The following is a 22,329-nucleotide window of genomic DNA, read 5'->3' as shown; positions in this document are numbered from 1 at the left end:
CTTTAAACAAGCTTTTCAGAAAGAGAAGGGAGAATAGAAACCAGGGACAGGCAAAGCACGTTCAATATAACATCCACACACACTGTATTCAACAAGTGTGTAGTCTTTAAAGAACAACTCACGATTTTAAAGTAAATCTATAATAACCACCGAGATAGAGACATGGACATGATTAGTTACATTTAAACATTATTGATCACTAACTATGTTACCAAACCTTATGGCACTCTTGTAAATGTGCGAATCACAGTATCATTAATTTTATGTGCCTTGATGTAAACCGTTGTGACGGTATCTTCCAAACGACGGTATAGAAAAGATTTTAAATAAATAAATTGCAGGCAAAATGTGACAAAATGGCAACGTTTTAAAACAAAAACTTCAAACATTCCAGGTGCAAATGGCAATACAATTACACTTAAGGCTCTCGATATTAATAGCTGGTCTAGTTTTGAACAATAAATACATCTTAAGTAGAAATTGAGTCTAATTTAAAAAAAAAAAACAAAACAACCCTGCAACTCACCCACCAGACAATATTCCGACATCAGTGGCCCACTTAATATCAATTCCCATTGCAGAAATGATTAATCTCTTAAAGAGGGAAATGTTCCAGATTTATTAAAATCTGCAGTAGTTAAACCAGTTCTTAAACAAAATGTTGATCCTAATAATCTCAATAATTACAGACAGGTAATTAATTTATCATTTATTTCAAAGTTACTAGAAATAGTTGTCCAAATTCAATTGACTGAACATCTAGAAAGCAATAATATTCTCTATGCTTCACAATTTAAACCGGTATGATGTCCCCACTAATGTCGGTATATAAAATTGTTAAATAGATTTGGCTTTAGAAAACATCACAGTACAGAATCCCTCCTACTGGCATTATCTGATACCATCCTTAAAGGATTCGATAGTGGCCAATCCGTGGCCTCAGATACAGTGAATCATGAGATTCTCATAGACAAGGTTTGGGTATCGTACATTATATTTATGCATATCAAGTACACAATTGAAGATTACATGGCTACCTCTGTGTATTTCAATTATTAAACAGTTTTTAACACAGATGAAACTGGTTTGTGTCAGAAAAACAGAAATTCTACTAAATAGAAAATGTTCAGGCAATAACCTCCCTTCTTTAAAAACAAAACAACCCATATACAAATATTAGATTGCCCTCTGGTGCACCAGACTTAGGTATACTTACTGACAGAGAGCTGGACATGAAAAAACATGTTAATTAGTACTAAACTAAGGGAGGGATACCATAAATTAACTCTTAGACGACTGAATCCTCTTAACTCAAGAGGACTTTTGTATAGTGCTTCAACTTTTAATACTTTCAAATATTGATTACTGTGATTCTTTATTGCTTGGACTTCCCAACAATGTACTACAACCATTACAAATCATTCAAAATGCGGCTGCTAGAATATTAACAGGGGCAAAGAAGTCTGACCATATAACTCCTATATTAATATCATTACATTGGTTACCCGCAAAATATCGTATTCACTACAAAGTACTTTGGTGTCTTACACAAAACAATATATGGAGAACAAACGGAATGGTTAAACGCGGCAATCCACATACTCAGATCGACAAATAAGGGGTTAACGATTTTGTCAACACGCACCACACATTTAAGCGAGGTTAGAGCCAGGGTAATATCAATAGCAGACCCTAAAGTATGGAATACATTAAGTGTTGAATTATGATTACAAAGCTATTTAAACATTTTTAAGAAAGATTTAAAGACATGGCTGTTTATGAAAGTGTACTAGGATAAGGAGTAAGAATAAAATGGCATTGGGAAGATTCAACTTTGATGAGGAAAGCATTACTACTTGTGAGGCTTTTACCTGTCTAATTCTCGTATTTTCTCTAATTTTATTTTATATTTTTAGTCTATTTTAATTATCTTATTCTATTTATTGAATTACTGTACTACATTTTCGCACTATTTAACATGTATTACTTGATTTTGTGTTTAGGATATTTATAATTTTCTCTCATTTGTAGCATTCTTTCGCCTTATGTGGTGATAGAATATAAAACCAATAAAGAAATAAAATCTCACTTTCCTGTACTTATGCTCTTGCCTATTTTCTTCATTTGGGTCTGCTTTCCATTATTTGAAGACACCCGATCAAGGTTTAACTGCCTCCTTTTCTTCACCATTAAACCATGTTGGCAAACTTGTTTTTTTTAAATGCCCTGGATACCTGTCTGAGCATCCAAGACAGTATTTTTAAACAATCATCAAGACTCATACAAACGTTTAACCTTTTCAACTGCTTTTAGTTTTTTCTAATTGTATCACTCTCTCAGTCTCTCCCTTTACACAGGTCATGCGCTTTTGCAGTGATTAACGTCCACCCTCCACCAAGTGCGTCACATTTGATTACATCATGATGCCTAGGAGAACGGTAACAGGACTGAGGGGCAGATGAGTAAAATCGCTGCTGGCCAGGCTGGATGGCTCTTTCCGGCCTTCACTTGCCGTCACTGTTATTGCTGGGTCAGCAGCCCCAGCACCGGGTTGGGCCACTGAACTATATCCAAAGCAGCTGCCTGTGACGAGAGAGGACAAGGGCAGCAGAGGACATGCTAGAAGTATCTGAGCAAGAAGGAAAATCCCCTGAACAAAGCAAGGGAGGAGTCAGGAGATCTGCAAAACCTAATATGGACAGGGATTGGGTGTCAGGAGTTCTGGGGGTGGGACCTTAGGGAGATGGGAAGACCAACGTCCCTCCCACCTTCGTGCAGATGGAGTAGATAGAGACAGGAAGGAAGTGTGGATCGGCCCTTTAGAGCGACCACAGAGCGACCAGCCCAAGCAGAGCTGCAGGGGAGGTAGGACGCACGAAGCGGTGGGAGAAGGAATGACAGCAACCAGTTAGCCCAAGTTATCAAGCATCTTTATTCCTTATCTGCAGTGTGGGGGAGGGACACTGCAGGAGAAATACCCACAACCCCGGCATTTGTGACTGTGTAAAGCTGCCACTCGGGAGGTTGGCAGCACAGTCTATGCAGGGTCGAAGCCTTGCAAGGGCCCTGAACTTGTTTTCCTGCAGGGCTGGTCGCAGTGCCGACAAGCAAAGTAGTAAGAGTTTTGAACACTGGATGTCAGGCCTAGGCCTTTCATGGCGGCCAGGGGCAGATGGCTCTCGCACGTACCTGGGTGGGGACCGGACGCTCAGAGCCAGACAAACTCGAGTCACGCTGACAGACTCGCGGCCTGACCCAGGAACAATTTGGACATTAATTGCACAAGAACTGTAATGTGCATAAGGCAAGCATGAACAACCAGTGATAGTTATCTCCGCCCGCCCCCCATCATGGGATTTAGGAGTGAGAAAACTGACAGGGGAAAGGAGAGAGAACTGTTGGACAGTGAGGGGTAGAGCTGTGGATGAGGATACTGGAGCATCCCGAGCAAAGTGTGTTATTTAAGAGAATCGCAGGATACTGCGGCGGGGAACTACCAGCTGAGTGCAAGCTGTGTTCTGAAGCACAAAGATATCATACTGCCCCTTTCAATTCTAGGATTAACTGCTCAACTTAAGTCACTCAAAAGCCTTTGTCAACCTGCATGAGAGGACATCCTGTCTGCAAAAGGTTTTTTTTTTTTTTTAGCTTGCAGACCTTATTACATACTAACAGAAGAAGATGTGAGCAGATGAGGGTCATCTGTCCCTCCTGGTCTTCCAGTACACCTGCCTTTCCTGATGTACAGAACAATCTCTCTCATCAGAAACTAGTATATAAATTTAAACCAGTATATAATAAAATGCATATGACAAACTTAAAACACAGACTATATGGAGCCTCACAGACATGAAAGACAAAAGCACAAAGAATAAATCAACTGAGAGAACGCAAGATTCTCAAACATACAGAGTTAGGTGTCCAAATCTCACATTGCACTAGCCTAATTCCAACGGTCCAAGAAACCACCATTAGATACATGGTAAGTTAATACCAACAGACAATTACCAACACTGTAATAATCGTTTTGTTTCTGATTTTTTTTTGCTGAACTTTGTCACTTTGTAAATCATTGTGATCTATACATAGGACGACGATATATAAAATGTTTAAATAAGTAGTAACTAATATCAATATTTTCTTCCACAAAATATATTTGTATTTTAATTTTTTCAAGGAAACTTAAGTGAAACAGATTCTTTAATGGAGCCACCAAGCAGTGTACTCTACAGATAAGGCCATGTTTCGCAGGACATGCTGCTTCAGCGCAATATATTCTGAGAGCTTCCTGGCAGTAACTCCTGTCTGCCTTGTTTGTTGTGAGCTGCTGACAAGAATCTCCGAGAAAACACGGCCATGTCTAAGGAGTGCACCGCTGGGCTCGGTTAAAGAGTTTTAAAGTAGCGTTTCACTGGAAACTTGAAAATATTGAGCATTTGTGGAAGAAACTAAAGATACTGAAGCTGGTGGGTTACTGGGAGTACTGGAATTGTCTGGATAGACTGTGTACACTAAGCATCTTTCACGTGTACCAGCACAGGTAACGCAAGACAGTGACCATCTGCCCGAGCCCCTCCCCCCAGTTCTTTCCAGCTACACTGACCGCCTGCAGCATCTCTCACTGTCCAGCCCCACATTTATTCAGGATTCACCCCCATCTTTTACCCAACCTTGTAATGCTGTTCTTACCACAATCCTAAGCAACCTGTCGGCTGTAACCGACCGGAAATGTGGGGCAGAAGATTCTCATGCTTTATTTTTCATGGAAAATTTTCCATGTCTACAAATTGTCATAAAATTCAATAGTAAAAATTAACGTCTGCCAAAGCCGTAATGAATGCCTTTCAGGCACCATTCTCTGTTTGTGTGACATGGGATAAGTACAAGTGATCTCCGATAAAGAGGCCTACGGTCTTTCATGTTTCTGTGAATGGAAGTGCACTTTTTTTTTCTGCTAATCCAAACCAAAAGACTAAGTTCAAAAATTCACTTAACTGACTGAGCAGATCAAATCAAAACTAAAAGGTCCTATTTCATCTCCCAACTGCAAGTGAAAGCAAAATGAAAAACTGATGAATAATTTTTCCCTTTCAGAAGACCAAGCAGTGCGCAAGGATCCCAAGCAGGGATTCCCGAATCTTTAGCCAATGTGACCCCAATTTAGCAGTTTGAAAATTCACATTACCCAGAAGGCCAACAACAAAAGAAAGTTAGCAGGGGTGCAGTCCCCCTTCCAGCAATCATTCCTCAACATCTACCCCCCTCGTGAAAGCCCTCTCAGCCTCCCCAGCCCAGTTCATTTATCACAGAAACTCAAGCCTGCAGACGCTGGCACCGCTGCTCAAGCACTTCACCTGGGAAGAGACGAGAGCACAAAGCTTGCTCCCGGAGAATCAGTCAGAAGCATAACTAATGAGAGAGTACAGGGACATTGTGGTTCAAGGAGTTCAGATCTGCCCGAGGTGCCCCAGTGCCAAATCTCCAGGAAAAGCAGAGGACTGTACAACTCTGGCATATCATGCAGTCTTCTGATGGACTGAAATAAGCATGAGTTTTCAAAATCCATAAGCACAAGCCACTGTGCGCTGTATTATTTTACAAGAGCTGCAATTCTTTCTACATAAAGCTTTGAATGTGCTACATTACAATTGAAAATCACATTAAACATATGATTCTCCCCAAATATTTCAGTTCCACTACCTCATTACTTTGAAAATAGATATAGCATGCAAAATATAGTAGCTTTTATCTAAACATACAGATCAAACATGCCAAATCAGATAGAAAATTTAAAATCTATTTACAGCATCAAGACGATTTCCACAGTACAATTTTCTGAGAAAATACTTATGCACATGAGAAGTTTGCAAGGGAAAGTTTTCTGGAAATCTAACTTCTCTGCCACTTATACTGCTCTAGTGCTAGTCACTACCTTTTACACAAAGGAGATTTCACAGCTATCAGCCATACAAGGTGGACCATCTGCAGGTTATTTGTCTCACCCCTGCAAGGTGAAATCCCACCCCCCCCCACTATACCTATCACCACATGATGGGAGATGGGGGGTGGTGGGAAACCAAGAGACTGATGTGTAAGGACCAGGGGAGACTGATGATCTCAAGGTAGGCCAGAGGGCTACAGAGAGGCCTAACTAGCAGGAAAAAGGAGATAATGTACAGATCAGTGGCAAGGCCTCACCCCGGAGAAAGCAGCTCACAAATGATTGAGAGAGAGGTCAGAAGCGGTCCAGTGGAAGGCAACAAAAAATGGTGCGGGGTCTGCAAGGAAAGGAATCAAATCCTTTCCAATGGAAAGGAAGCTGAATGACTTGGGGGAACATAAGAAGCGCCAAGAGGGTAGGACTGAGGAGCATCAGGAAATGTTTTTCCAACAGATATGTCAGAAGCCTGGAATGCCCTACCAGAAGATGTGAAGAAAACAATATCAAGCTTTAAAAGGCTTGGGAAAGATACAGAGATAGACTAAAGTTACAGCAGGTTATTTCAGCAACAGCTACAACTCTTAAAAAAAAAATAATAAAATAAAAGCTGTGCCATGTGGGTCTGTATCTGCCCTCATTTGCCGGGTGCTGCCTGCGTTTCCCACCATAACCCAAGACCTTCCTCCTTTCTCTCCCTCGCTTCCCTCTGAGACAGAGACAGACAGACATTCTTGAATTCTCAAGCTCCGGGGATCAGCACCTCTGCTGATGCTCGATTCCAACCATTCACTACCTCTCTATACAAAGGTAACCCCTCGTTTCCTCTAAGCCTCCCTCCATAGCCGCCTCCTCCTTGGCTTTAGCTTTCTATGGAAAACAACATTACTGTTTTTTCACTTTACTGAATTCTTCTATGAATTTAAATTTTTCTATTACATCCCTTTCCTTTACCTTCTTTCCTCCAGAGAAGAAACAAAATGCTGAACAAAAAAAAATTGATAAAAAAAAGCAGCAAATCACAGCAGTAACATCACACAATAAAAACAAATTGGAGAAATCACTTACCTACAGGCCAATACACGGCTCGATCCAGTAAGGCCGCGGTAAAAACAGTGAGGTAGTGTCAGGCGCACCCTTCCTCCCCGCACGCACAGTTCTCTTCACTAACTCCCCGATACTCTCCTCTAATCGCATGCAAATGCATGCCGCGGCTGTGAAGCGTTAGGGAAGGGTTATGCCCGCGCAACCCATTTTACTGTATAGGCGCTATAACAGCGCCTATACAGTAACCTGGGTGCGCTGGTACCTGTCATTTCAAATGACATTTGAATTGACAGGCACCAGGAAGTGTAAAAAAGTTTAAAAAGTGTAAAAAACAAAAAACCTGTGTGTTATATAAAAAAATAAAACAATTTTAAAACGGGACCAGGGCAAAAAAAAAACAAACGAAAAAGTAGCAAGGCTCGGGCCTGCTATGGTAAGTGTAAAAAGTGTAAAAAACAAAAAACCTGTGTGTTATATAAAAAAATAAAACAATTTTAAATACCTGTCGGAGGGCCGTGGGTCCAGGCGGCCGGTGGGCGGCGGGCAGCCATCAGCAGCATCCGGTAGTTCCCTTCTCCCTTCCTCCCTCCCTCCCCTGCCTGGATGAGCGCCAAAATCGCACGGGCGGGTCGGCAGCGGGGGGGGGGGGGGCGGCAGCAGGATCCGGGAGCGGCGGGTAGGCAGCAGCGGGGTCCGGGGGGTCCGGGGCAGCGGCAGCGGGGGGGCGGCAGCAGGATCCGGGAGCGGCGGGTAGGCAGCAGCGGGGTCCGGGGGTGGCAGCGAGATCCGGGGAGCCAGCAGCGGCAGCATGTTCGATCGCGCAGGCAGGTAGGTGGCAAAGTAAAGATGGCCGCCAGCACGGGAAAATCGTGCAATTGGCCGCTGAAGACGTGACGTCACACAAACGTTGTGACGTCACGTCTTCAGCGGCCAATTGCACGATTTTCCCGTGCTGGCGGCCATCTTTACTTTGCCACCTACCTGCCTGCGCGATCGAACATGCTGCCGCTGCTGGCTCCCCGGATCTCGCTGCCACCCCCGGACCCCGCTGCTGCCTACCCGCCGCTCCCGGATCCTGCTGCCGCCCCCCCCCCCCGCTGCCCCGGACCCCCCGGACCCCGCTGCTGCCTACCCGCCGCTCCCGGATCCTGCTGCCGCCCCCCCCCCCCCCCCCGCTGCCGACCCGCCCGTGCGATTTTGGCGCTCATCCAGGCAGGGGAGGGAGGGAGGAAGGGAGAAGGGACTACCGGATGCCGCTGATGGCTGCCCGCCGCCCACCGGCTGCCTGGACCCACGGCCCTCCGACAGGTATTTAAAATTGTTTTATTTTTTTATATAACACACAGGTTTTTTGTTTTTTACACTTTTTACACTTACCATAGCAGGCCCGAGCCTTGCTACTTTTTCGTTTGTTTTTTTTTGCCCTGGTCCCGTCCGGTCTCCTGCAGCCCCGTCCGGTCCGGACGGGGCTGCAGGAGACCGGACGGGACCAGGGCGGGTAAGCAATGTTTTTACCCTACACTACACTACACTAACTCCTACTAGGGGGAGGCGGTAAACTAGCAGGTTAAGGCCGCGGCAGAACAGCGGGTTACGGAGGAGATAATATCAGCGCCCGTTACAGTATCGCAGGGGAATAGCTAATTCCTTCATTATACAGCTTTTTCGTTCATTTACATGCCGGGTGCGGAAAGGGTTATGCGTCTGTTTTCAGAAGCGATACGGACGCGTGAAACTGGACACTGTATCGCCGAACTGCCTTGCGCGCCCGAATTGTGCGCTACGAGCACGTTACAGACGGGCAATCCTCGAGCGGACGATACTGGATCGAGCTGACAGTAAGGACGCGGTAGAAAAAAAGTGCGGCAGTGGCGGGCGCCCGCTCGTTTGTCGCGCGCACAGTTCGGATCACATACCGCTCGATACGGTATTTAAATGGCATGCAAATGCAAGCCGCGTCCAAAGCGCGTCCATTTTACTGAATAGGCGCTATACAGCATCCTGGTGTGCTGGTATCTGACATTTCAAATTACATTTGAAATGTCAGGTACCAGGAAGTGGATGTTCTCCTACAGGCCCCCCAGCAGAGAGAGACGAAAAATTTCACAGTCCCAAACCAAACCAATCCCCAGCAGAGAGAGAGGAAACTTTCCCCTAGCCCCGCTCACATGCCGCGGCCACGCAAGCCCCCAGCAGCAGCAGTAGAAGGGCGTCCATGGGTGCCGGTCTCCCGTGCGGGCGCCCAAATTGGACGTCCGGGCGTGCGCGTATTCATCTTCACCGGCGGGGCTGTTGGAAGCCGCCTCGCATGGGAGACCGGCACCCATGGACACCCTTCTACTGCTGCTGCTGGGGGAAAGTTTAGTCTCTCTCTGCTGGGGCTTGGATTGGGTTGGTTTGGGACTGGGCAGCTAAGTTCACCACACTAACGCCAGAGTCAGGGTAGGCAGTAAATTAGCAGGTTAAAGACGCAGCAAGATAGCAGGTAAAAAAGGAGATAATCGGGGCACATGATACTGTATGGGAGGGAATAGCTAATCCGATCGTTCACATATCATATATGTGCCGCGGGCGGAAAGGGATATGCGTCGAGTTCAAGAAGCGGTAAGGATCGGTAAAAAAGGATAGTGAATCGCGGGTTAGACTTACGCGGCCAAATTGTGAGTACACAGCGGGTTAGAAACGGTTTAACTGTGGCCGCACTTTACTGTATCGGCCTGCTAATAAGTTCATTTTCCTAGCATGTAGCCAGATGGACCCAGGACCACCTGCCAGCAGATGGAGATGGAGTCAGGTTTCAAAGCTGACGTCACCCTAGATACACCCCTGCAGTGACCTCAGCCCTTCAGTATTCTCTTCAGAAGCCACTGTGGACATACTAACAAAAAAAGAGATTAAAAATGGATAACCGTAACTGTACTCAACCAAACACTGAACCCCCATAAGAATATAGATGCCCTGATCTATGGACTGGTTGACAGCTTACCCGTAATCTCTTGGAATCGATATCCACTCCACGGGCAAATCCTTGGCACCATTCTTGGGCAGCCGTGGACAGGATGCTGAGTCCATCTGTCTACACTAAGGAAAACAAAATTATCAGGTAAGTCATTTCTCCATTTCCTAGCATGTAGCCAGATGATGGACTCAGGAACAACGGGATGAACAAAAGCTACTGCTGATCGGGAGGCTACACATGGTCTGGCTAACACCACCCTTGCAAAGGCTGCATCCTCCCGGGCCTGAATGTCCAGGTGACAGAAGGTGTGCAAGGAGAACCACGTCGCTGCTCGGCGGATGTCGACAGAAGAAAAGATGTCTAGCTTCCTCCCATGAGACTGCCTGAGCCCTAATGGAATGAGCTTTAACCTGAAGGGGTACTGGCTTTCCTGCCTCCACATAGGCTCCTATGACCATCTCCTTAATCCAGTGCACTATGGTAGCCCGCAAAGCTGGTTCGCCCTACTTCCTTCCAACGTGAAGTACAAACAGGCAATCTGTTTTTCGGACTGGTTCTGAAACTTCCAGTTACCACACCAAAAGCATACTGAATTAAAATGGTGGAGACTTTTCTTCTGCGTCCTTGTGCTTATCTAGGGATGGCAACAAAACAGACCGAATCAAATGAAGCGCCGAGACTACCTTGGGCAAGAAGGATGGAATGGTACGAAGCTGTAATGCTCCTGGAGTCATCTAAGAGGAACGGTTCCCAACACGACGATGCCCGAGATGAGACATGCCAAGCATATAGCCACCAGGAACACCGTTTTCAGGGATAATAAACGCAAGGAAAGACCACACAGCGGCCGAAAGGAAAGACCTGCCAAAAACTCCAATACTAGATTAAGATTCCACAAGGGATCCAGCCACCCAGCAGATCACTGTAGGGGTGGCCAGAGGTGCTTCTCCCCATGCCTTGATGAGCCAACAGGCGGGTTCCGTTCATCTCGCCATGAAACAGGAGAGAGCCACTACCTGGACCATCAAGGAGTTAAGGGTCAAACCTTTTTATCAAAGCCGTCCTGCAAAAATTCCAGAATTAGTGGGATTTTGACCATCCAAGGGGAAACACCGCGTTCCTTGCACCAGGCCTCAAATATTTTCCAGACCAACGCTTATGCTAGGGACGTAGAGAACTTCCACGCATGGAGTAAGGTGGCAATTACTGCCGCCGAATATCCTCTCTTCATCAGGCGAGCCCTCTCAAGGGCCAGACAAAGACAGAATAGAGTCTGATCCTTGTGAAGGAATGGTCCCTACTGTAGCAGGTCCCTGTGCAGTGGGAGGCACAGGGCGGGTCTCCATCAGGAATCGCCGCAACGAGGTTCACAACTCCGTAGTTGTTCTTAGTTGCGTTCCTGGTGATCTTCACGTTGTCCGCTTCAGCCTCCGGTTTGCTACAGACTCCGCAGCCGCCCGCTGCCCTGCCTTCAGCCGGTCCCCTACCTTCCGGGTACCTTGGACTTCCTTTCCTTTCTCCTCACTCTGGTCCCAGTCCACGCCTATCTCAGCCTCTGGACTTTCTGTCTCACTTCCAAGTCCCGAGGACCCGGGACCCTACGGGCTCCTCCCGGGGGGTCCCTGGTTCCTGGGTGAACTCCTCCGGCTTGTGGCTCCGCCTCCCGGCCTACCCTGCCTTCCTAGGTAGGTCGGCCCAAGGGTCCACTATCTCTCCAGCAGTGTCCAACTGCAACAATATGCTCTGTGATTCTGATGTTTAGAATACTTTCCACTATTTTTCCTGGCACTGAAGTCAGGCTAACCGGTCTGTAGTTTCCCGGATCACCCCTGGAGCCCTTTTTAAATATTGGGGTTACATTTGCTATCCTCCAGTCTTCAGGTACAATGGATGATTTTAATGATAGGTTACAAATTTTTACTAATAAGTCTGAAATTTAATTTTTTAGTTCCTTCAGAACTCTGGGGTGTATACCATCCGGTCCAGGTGTTTTACTACTCTTCAGTTTTTCAATCAGGTCTTCCACATCTTCTAGGTTCACCGTGATTTGATTCAGTCCATCTGAATCATTACCCATGAAAACCTTCTCCAGTACGGGTACCTCCCCAACATCAAAGCAAAGAAATCATTTAATCTTTCCTCGATGGCCTTATCTTCTCTAAGTGCACTAACCCCTCGATCATCTAACTGTCCCCAACTGACTTCCTCACAGGCTTCTGCTTCGGATGTATTTTAAAAAGTTTTTACTGTGAGTTTTGCCTCTACGGCCAACTTCTTTTCAAATTCTCTCTTAGCCTGTCTTATCAATGTCTTACATTTAACTTTTTATTTAAGTTTTGGTTTTTTTTGGCTGCTCAAGACGTGACGTCACATGCTGTGACCCCAAACGTCGTGACGTCACGTCTTGAGCAGCCAATTGCACGCATAGGGGCCGCTTTCCCACGTGCGATGCGTCTGTCTGACAGCTGGAGGCTGGAGCCGCAGTCGTCGCCGATGTCCGGAGGGGGGGGGGGGGGCTGAAAAAGTAAGTCGCTTCGTCGCTTTAAACTGCCCCCCCCCCCCCCGGAGCAGGGCTGCTTTTCGCGCCCTGCTTCGGGAGGAGAGAACAAGGGACTGGCAGGCCCGAGCGTAGGATTGCCCGTCTCTCCCCTCGCTCTCTTGCTACTTTTTTTTCGGGGTTTTTTTTTTTTGCTTCAGGAGGAGGGGACAGGACTGGGGCTGCACCAGAGACCGGACGGGGCCAGGGCAGGTGAGCGGGGGCTGGGGGAAAGTTTGCCGTCTACCCTTACCCCTGCCTCTAACGCAGGGGTAAGGGTAGGCGGTAAGTTAGCAGGGTAAACGCGCGGCAAAACGGCAGGGAAAAATAGCGATAGTCGGGGCACGGGTTACTGTATGGGAGGAAATAGCTAATTCGCTCGTTTACATTTAATATACATGCCGCGTGCGGAAGGGGTTACCCGGGGATTTTAAGAGGCGGTAGGGATGAGTAAAAGGGGATAGTGTATCGCGGGAAGGGCTAACGCGGCCGGAAAGTGAGTAGAAGGCGAGTTAGGAGCAGGGTAACCGCAGTTGCACTTTACTGTATCGATCTGTTAGCTTGTAAATCTCTGCTATACTGTATACCTTTGTACTCCTTGCTGGTAGATTCTACCGACTGAATTGGTTTGTTTTTAATTGTCGGCTTGCCCTATATTTGTCTGGTCTTTACAAAAAAATTTTCATATTTGTATTTACAGAATGGTGTCTTGAGAGTGTTGTCCCTCCTGACGCAGCCTGTCGGCGAAACATGGGATCCATGTTGGACCCTTTAAACAAGTATCTGTAATACAGTGGAGTTGCCGCTTATAAACATTATTAAAAGTGCTGTGAATGATAACCACTGGACCAGTCAAAATTCTTCTAATACAGTTCTAAACCAGGGGGGACTTCCCCATCTTCCAAGGAATCTGGATCCTCTTCTTCGTCCATGCCGTCCATGTCCCTGCCAGGGATACCCTTGGCGAGTCGAAGCATGCCTCAAGGTCTGCCGATAGGACTGGGAGAGGGAGGGCTTACCGGTTAAGGTAGCAGATTGTGCCTTTACGAAGGCTTGAAGGCCTAGAAAGAATTCCACCTGAGAGAAAGCTGCCAGATCCATGCCTAGCCCAGGAGGTACTGGGTAGGTAACAGCTAAATTTCCTTCTCCCATGGATGACCCAGACCTGGGGTACTTCCAGTTAAGGCTGTGGCTTACCCATCCTCTGAATAGGAGCTGTTGGGCTTAGCAAAGTCCAGGGAGGCCAACTCTCCCTGGGCTTCCTCACAGTGCTGACATAAGCAGGAACCTATGTCAGACTGTGCAGCTCTAATATGACATGCAGCACAGAGAGAAAGGTGCTTATGTTTCTTTAATGCCGGAGCCACTGGTGACAGTAACTGCGTATTCAGACGGCTCACGCTTAAAATTTTACACGCACAGATTTCAAGCACCTATGCGAGCCGCATGTATAGCCTGTGTACCCAGCAAGTTGTGCTCGCTTACCGAAGCTCTATGGTGAATAATACAAAACAAAAATGCATGCAAGATCGTGCCGCCGCAGCCTACTACACGGTGTGCCAACCAAGCCTAAAGCAGGGCCTAGCTCAGTAACCGACTTGCCTTTACCCCAATGGGACCGGTAATGACGTCAGTACTGTACACTGAGCAAGGAGACCAGGGGAAGTCTTACTGAAACCCTTCCAATGTCTCTGAATCGGGAGGAAATGGAGAAATGACTTACCTGATAATTTCATTTTCCTTAGTGTAGACAGATGACTCAGGACCAGTGGGTTATGTGTTTCTCTGCTAGCAAATGGGAGACTGAGTCAGGTTTCAAAGCTGACGTCACCCTAGATATACTCCTACAGTGACCTCAGCTCTTCAGTATTCTCTTCAAAAAACCATTGTGGACATATATAAGAACTTGATTAGAATTTGGATACAACTTGATTAAACCCTTGGTTAACAAAAACTGGAGACTGCCAGTGTACTCAAGCAACATAAGCGCCAAAACTAGCCATACTGTGGATGCCCTGAACTAGGGGTAGACAACCGCATATGGAATCTAGGACCCGGGAACCAAGGATCCAGATAAACTGAGTTGCCTGGGAGGACAACCCAATTCCACTGAGGAGGCATCGCTGAGCCCAAATCTTAGATTACCACCGGCACAGAGTACAGAGCAATGCCCGGGAAATACTACTACAGAGGTTACTCCTTCCGGGTCAGAGACGCTGACACGAGCAGCCAGAGAGGGAGATACCTGACCAGAGGAAAGGGAAAGAGCTGGCTCTGAGCGATATCGCGACCGGAGGAATGGACCAGGCTGCGGGACATTCTCACTCGACCTGCCGTGGTTATGTTAGAGTCAATGTGGGACTTAATGGCTGAACATAAAGAGACTTGAGAAAAAGATGGATTTCAATAGCGGGAAAAACCAACAAGACATTTTGTTAATAAGGAAATACATTAAAAATTCAGAGGAGAGGATTAAGGTGCTTGAGGAGACAGAGAAAAAAAAACTTGGAATTTCACGCGGCTGTGGTAAGAGATAGAGCTCTTCTTGCGCGACGGAGAGAGACTTTTGAGAACAATTCTAAACGCTTAAATTTACGTCTCTTATAAACTTTCCCAGAGTTGTGGGGGAAGTACCTTTGAGTACTTTCCAAAAATTTCTCAAACAAGTTCTGGGTTTCAATGAAATGGACCTTCCAAATGTTAATGTGTGTTATTTCCTGGCTAAGAGAATTTCAAATTTAAATACATAGAAACATAGAAATGATGGCAGAAGACGACCAAACGGCCCATCGAGTCTGCCCAGCAAGTTTTGCACTTTTTTTTTTCTCATACTTATCTGTTACTCTTGCCTCTTAGTAACCTTTTGGTTCTATTTCCCTTCCACCCCCACCATTAATGTAGAGAGCAGTGTTGGAACTGCCTCTAAGTGAACTATCTAGCTTAATTAGTTAGGGGTAGTAACCGCCACAATAAGCAAGCTACACCCATGCTTATTTGTTTACCCAGACCTTGTTGGTTGTCTGTATATAGATCCGCTTTTCTTCATTCCCCCTGCCGTAGAAGCAGAGAGCTATGTTGGATGTGTGTGAAGTATCGGTCTTTCTCCCCTGCCGTTGAAGCAGAGAGCTATGCTGGATATGCATTGAAAGTGAAGTATCAGGTTTATTTGGTTTGGGGTAGTAACTGCCGTAACAAGCCAGCTACTCCCCACTTTTTTGTGAATACAAATCTTTTTCCACGTTTCCTCTTGCCGTTGAAGCTTAGAGCAATGTTGCAGTTGCATTAACCATGTGTGTGTTAATTGAATAAGGGTATTATCTCCAGGCAGTAGCCGTCATCCCCTCGAGCCACCCGCTCTTCTTGCACGTCCTCTAGACTTTATGGATCCAGTGTGTTTATCCCACGCCCCTTTGAAGTCCATCACAGATCTGGTCTTCACCACTTCCTCCGGAAGGGCATTCCAGGCATCCACCACCCTCTCCGTGAAGAAATACTTCCCAACATTGGTTCTGAGTCTTCCTCCCTGGAGCTTCAAATCGTGACCCCTGGTTCTGCTGATTTTTTTCCGACGGAAAAGGTTTGTTGTTGTCTTTGGATCATTAAAACCTTTCAAGTAGCTGAAAGTCTGTATCATATCACCCCTGCTCCTCCTTTCCTCCAGGGTGTACATATTTAGATTCTTCAATCTCTCCTCATAAGGCATTCAATGAAGACCATTCACCCTTTTGGTCGCCCTTCGCTGGACCTCCTCCATCCTCTGTCTGTCCCTTTTGAGATAAGGTCTCCAGAACTGAATACAGTACTCCAGGTGAGGCCTCACCAAGGACCTGTACAAGGGGATTATCACTTCCCTTTTCTTACTAGATATCCCTCTCTCTCTATGCAGCCCAGCATTCTTCTGGCTTTAGCTTTCGCCTTGTCACATTGTACACCTGAATAACCTTTTCAGGGAAACCTGACAGAATTTTTAGAAAATTCTGATCAAGTGATAGATTGGGGCACACTATTAGTTTCCTTTATAAGTTACTCAAACCTGAATAAGGTAATGAAGAAATATTTTTCAAAGTATCCCGTTTTATTTCATGATAAACCTGTTAAGATTTTCCCGGATCTTTCCTTAACTACCCCAGTTGCGGAGAAAGGAGTTTCTGGCTCTTCGCCAAGAGGTTATTTCTCTGGGTTATTCATTTACACTGAGGTTTCCGTGTAAATGTTTGGTAAAAAAAGAATCAGGAAATTTTTGTATTTTCATGTCTGAACATCTGAAAAGTTTTATTGAGCAAAGGAAAATAGTCACTTCGTCCCCATTATCTAACTAAGAATATATACAGTGCAGGAAATTCTGTTAAGCTTTTTCTTTGGTATTTACTTGGATTATGACTCCCCATTAGTTTATCTTAAAGCCTCTCAAAAAGAGAGGCAAGATGGCGGCATAGACTGAGGCTGTGGTCGCGGGTGTTTCCAGCGTGTCTTGGCAATTGCGTTTTTTTCCCTGACAATGCCGCCAAAACATAAGGGAAAGGTAAGAGTCTTTCCCTCTCTACCCTTACATTCACCAGTTCAGCAGGAAATCATATGCTACATGTCCTCAGCTGCACTGATAGAGCTTTTAGTGTTAGTACTACATTACTATTGATTATATAAAGTAAGTTTTAGAGCTGATTATGAACAAATGTGATGGAAGTTATATGCTTTAAGGTATTATTCTTATTATGTCAGCTCTGTTTATTCTATGTTTTTTCATGTTATTTTTAATTATTGTTATGAATTTGGAAAATCAGTAAAACAAATAATAGAATCTAGGTTTGCCTCATGCGTCATTCATTGGCACCGTCCTTGGGCAGCCGTGGGCAGGATGCCGAGTTCATCTGTCTACACTATGGAAAACGAGATTATCAGGTAAGTAGTTTCTCCATTTCCTAGCATGTAGCCAGATGGACTCAGGGCATCTCGGACAATCCGGGGCCACTAGGAGGATTAAACCTCTCTGCTGTTCTAGCTTGCGGATGATTTTGTCCAGTAGAGGGCATTGGGGGGGGGGGGGGGTGGAAGGAGAACAGCAAGTCCTCCTCTGGCCAGGTCATCGATCCCTTGGGAGTGCTGATCTCGTCTGCGACTGAAGAACCAGGGGACCTTCACAGTGTGCATGCAATGTGGCCAGTAAATCCATGGCTGGGAGGCCCCAGCGATTTACTAGAAGCTGGAAGCCTTTGGTTGTCAGCGTCCATTCTCCTTTCCCTGCTGAAGAAGTCTGCTGCGACATTGCCCTTTCTTGCGATGTGGGAGGCCGAGCTCCCTTGTAGTTTTAACTCCGCCCATTCCATAAGGGGGTCTATTTCCAGAGACACCCGACGGCTCTTGGTTCCTCCCTGGCAATTGATGTAAGCAACCGTTGTTGCGTTGTTTGACATCACCCGGATCATTTGCCCCTGGAGCCTGTGGCTGAACTGCAGGCATGCTCTTCTGACCACTCGAGCTTCCAGGCGGTTTATGTTCCAGTTCACCTCTTCTTTGGTCCATTGTCCCTGGGCTGTCAACTCCTGACAGTGGGCTCCCCGTCTGTCGTGAGGACGATCCAGCTTAGTGGGGATATGCTTACACCCTTGCATAGGTGGATTTCCTATACCCTCCACAGGAGCCGAGAGCATACCTCCGTTGGTAAGTGGAGGCGAATCGAGTAGTCTTGGAACAGTGGGTTCCAGTTTGAGAGTAAGAAACGTTGGAGACCGCATGTGAGCCCTCACCCACGGTTCTACTTCTAGTGTTGATACCATGAGGCAGAGGACCTGAAGATAGTCCCACACGTTGGGGCAACATTGTGGTTGTCAACCGGCGTACTTGGTCCATCAGTTTCCTCATCCTTGAGGGAGGGAGAAAGAACTTGTTCTGCTTGGTGTCAAAAATCGGGCCCCCAGGTACTCTAAGGACTGGGAGGGTTGAGGCTGCTCTTTTCCCATGTCCATGACCCAACCGAGTTCCCGTAGGAGAGACCTGACCCTGCTGGTCACCTGGAGGCTCTCCTCCACTGACTTCGCCCGGATCTGCCAGTCATCCAAGCAGGGGTGCACCAGGATCCCTCCTTTCCTCAGTGCTACCGCCACGACCACCATAATTTTGGAGAAAGTTCTGGGGGCGGTTGCCAGACTGAAGGGTAACGCCTGGAACTGGTAATGGTGGCCAAGTACCGCAAAACGCATGAAACGCTGGTGGTCTTGATGGACTGGAATATGAAGGTAGGCATCGGAGAGGTCCAGGGAGGTTAAGAATTCTCCTAATTACACTGCCATTAAGACAGAGCGGAGAGTTCCATGCGGATGTGCAATATCCGCAGATGACTGTTGACGCTTTTGAGATCCAGGATGGGTGAAAACGAGCCCTCTTTCTTGGGCAGGATAAAATGGGGTTAATCTGCACGGGCAGCATGGGATTTACTATCTTCAATCAATAGCCTTCATGCTTTTGACACAACTGCAACACTGCTCCCTGCTACGACAGCATGGGGAGGAGGGGGCAGGACTGGACACAGACAACCAACACAGGCCCTGTCTTTTACGGTCTGGGGAACTGACAAGCAGACGCAAGGCAAGAAGCACAGGATGGCTTCTACAGCCAAGTCCCAAGGTCTCAAAACAAAGAACATCAAGCAGCATTGTCTGAATTATCAAGAAAGTGCCTCACCCTGTAAAAATGTTCCTACAGTAATGTGTTATGGGTTTGACAGTTGCTAAGTTGTGACTGAAAATATTACTACCCTTTTCAGAAGGCTTGGGGTATTCTGCATGGAGCAGCAGATATTACCAGAAGCAGGTTGCTGGGCAGAACGGATGGGACATCTGGTCCTTTACTGTATTCACTTCTATGTTACTGCATAATTACCAAGAGACTTTTGGGATTATTGGAAAAATCCAGTTATGCAGCATGGGGCTTGAAGAGATATGAACAGCTCAGAGAAATTTTGAACATCCCCAAAAGCATCTAAAATCACCCCCAGAGGCCACTTCCATGCTTACAAGAATTTCACCTCCAATATTGGACCTCTCCCTTGGGGTTTTTGCAACCTAAATGAAACACACTGCATTTCTTTATAATTAAATCTTAAAGCCACCAGAACCTCCTAGACCATTCCTCATTTTGGTACCATTAGCAAAAAGATAAAACTTGGTTCAAAATCCTTCCGCAATGCCGTTCACAAAAATGTTGAAGAACCAGTGGTTGGAGGACAAATCTCTAACGCACTCTGCTAATAACGCTCCTCTCCTCAGAGGGGACTCCATTTGCCATTACCTTTTTTGCTTACCACGCAGCCAGTTTCTAACCCTGTTATGGTAGGGCTCATGCCAAGAGCACTATTTATAAATCATTGTGTCAAAGGCTTTACTGAAAGCTAAGTACACTCTAGTCACCCAATAAGAGAAGATGATCAGAGTTACATGATCAGACCTACCTTGGTAAAAAAAAAATAAAAATAAAAAATGCTGCCTTGGATCATGTAATCCAGCACTATCCTCTATCAGCAGTGATTCCAGTAATTTGCTCACCACAGAAGTCAGACTAAGTGGCCTGTAGCTCCCAGCCTCCTCACTTCCACTTGTGAATGCAAACCACATCCACTTGGCCCCAGTCCTCCAGAACTACTCCCAACTCTAAAGAAGCTTTAGGGATGCCAGGACATCTCTAAATTCCCTTTATACCCTCGGATGAACCCCAACACCATCACTCTGCTTTTAGTGTGGTTAACTCCTCGCTAAACATCTTTTCTGAACATTGATTGCATTTCCATTCTTATTTGTGGTTATTTTAAGTGGTCCTGCTACTTCTACAGTGAAGACCAAACAAGTACTTGTTAAGCAATTCCACTTTCTTTCCCTCTTTAACCTATAAATATTCCACCTCTTCACCTGAGTCTCACAATACCACTTTTGCACTTTTTATCTTATTTAATGTTTTTCTTCCAATTGCATCTTTGCATTCCTGACTACTTTCCCAGATGTTGCCTGTTTTCCTTTCTGTAATCTCTTGTAATTAATGAATACTAGGCCTCTTTTTGCAGCTAATTCTTAAAAAAAAAAAAAAAAAATTCATAGCAGCGTCTTTTTCCCCTCTATCCTTTATTTACTTTCCTAATAAAGTTTAGTTGCCTTTATATCTCCTTTTAGTTTTGCCCACTGCTCTACTTCCCATGCATTTTCCCATCCAGCTGACAACTCCTTGAGGTACTCCCCCATTTTAAGTTGGTCTAAGACCGTCACCTTTGAAGGCACATTCATCTCCTGCACTATAATACTAAACTGTCTGTTGTTCATTGGGTCCCAGATAATCACCCACAACATCAGGAAGTATAAGCACCAGGTCCAGCACCATCTTCTCATATGTGGGTTCAGTTACAGATTCATGAAACAGTTCTCCCAGCAGCAAATCTATGATCTCTCTTCTAGAAGACACTGCAGTCAAGATGTCCCAACCAACATCTGGCAGACTGAAATCTGCCTAACAGCACCTCACCCCTTTCATTGCAAGTTAATGAATATCCTCTATTAAATCTCTATCCATTTCTTCTGTCTGCAAAGAAGGTCTGTACATGTTACAGCAATATAAATAGATGCTCCATTCCTTCTCTGCATATTTTTATTTAAGGTTTTTATATACCGGCATTCATGAAATGATCACATCATGCTGGTTTACAAATAAACAGGGGTGCAATAAATACATCAAAAACAGAAATAACTGTCAAAGAAAGCAGTTACAATTAACAAGGACTATTGAACTGGGATCAGAGGAAATAAAGATAGTTTAGCACAATATTAACACACAATGCCTCCTTATTAACTTTGCAAATCAGGTTATTCAATTGCTTAAATATTTTTTTTATATAGTGCCACTCCTGAATAGATTGTAGCTTAGTATAACTGTACTCCAGTTGTGGTTTTCTGTGTACCACGTCTCCATAACAGCCATTACATCCAAAGCAGCTTCTAGATCCGGGACTATTTCCCCCTACTTTGAGAATTGCTGTACATAGTTTTCCAGATGTTGCCATTGTTTTCCCTTTACCACTACCTTTGATTTTCTAGCACCAAACTATTAAATAGCTCAGGGACCTCCCATGTGAATAGTTACCCCCTCCCCCCCATATGATTTATAGCGAGCACGCAAGAATGAACCAAAGCGGGTGGGGGGGGGGGGGGCCTGGGGAGGCAAGAACCGGTTGCTTGCCCCACCCCCACATCAAGCAGGCCCTCCGCTGCCCCTGCTAGAGCTGTTTCCTTACTTGGGATAGGTAAGCACGGCAGGCCGGCAATTCCTTACAACAAACAACAACTCCGTCTGAAGCATTGCGGGATAAAATACGATGTCTGCCTGAGAAGAGCCAGCCGCTACCCACCGCCTGCGCCGGGCAGAAGGGGGCAGCGCTGGGCGGCTTCTCAGCAGCCGGGGCAGCACCAGAGCACAGGCGGAGAGGCCCAAACTTCCCGCCGGGACGGGCCTGCACTCCGCCGCCAGCGCTAACCGGAGGGCGGCGTGCGACCGAGCCCCCGGAGGAGGAACCGGGCCCGACCCGCTCCACTCACCTCGCACGACGGGACCCCCGCCAGTTCCGAGCTGTTCGCCGGCCCGCGCGCTCACCGGAGGAAACTGCGTCACCCACCGACCGACCGCACGCCGCCAACGTCAGAGAGCCCCGTGACGTTCTTCCTTTCCCGCTGCGGCCGCCTGCTATTGGACAGATCGGCTGTCGCCAGGACAAGCCCCGCCCCACTACTCTGCCAGTGGCGATTGGTTCCAATTTGAAAGTGGGCGTTCGAGAGCATAGTGACCTAGGCCCCGCCTCCTGGGGCGGGGTGAATTGGG

At 46.3% G+C, this 22,329-nt stretch overlaps 1 protein-coding gene across 5 annotated transcripts in view; it reads right to left on the bottom strand.

Annotated features, from left to right (window-relative positions):
* Positions 1-22,329, bottom strand: part of NUP98 (nucleoporin 98) — a 435,464-nt gene that overhangs the window by 320,920 nt on the left and 92,215 nt on the right. For 4 of the 5 annotated variants that reach the window (XM_029601960.1, XM_029601962.1, XM_029601964.1 and 1 more), the window contains exon 1: positions 22,050-22,199. The exons of the other annotated variant lie outside the window; for it this stretch is intronic. The gene's annotated coding sequence lies outside the window, so the exon portion shown is untranslated. Of the gene's footprint in view, positions 1-22,049; positions 22,200-22,329 lie in introns of those variants that run through there. 5 annotated transcript variants of the gene reach the window in all.

Source organism: Rhinatrema bivittatum, chromosome 5 (assembly GCF_901001135.1).
Source record: "Rhinatrema bivittatum chromosome 5, aRhiBiv1.1, whole genome shotgun sequence".
NCBI lineage: Eukaryota > Metazoa > Chordata > Amphibia > Gymnophiona > Rhinatrematidae > Rhinatrema > Rhinatrema bivittatum.
The sequence above is the reverse complement of the archived record's forward strand: the minus strand, read 5'-3'. Positions and strand labels throughout refer to the sequence as shown.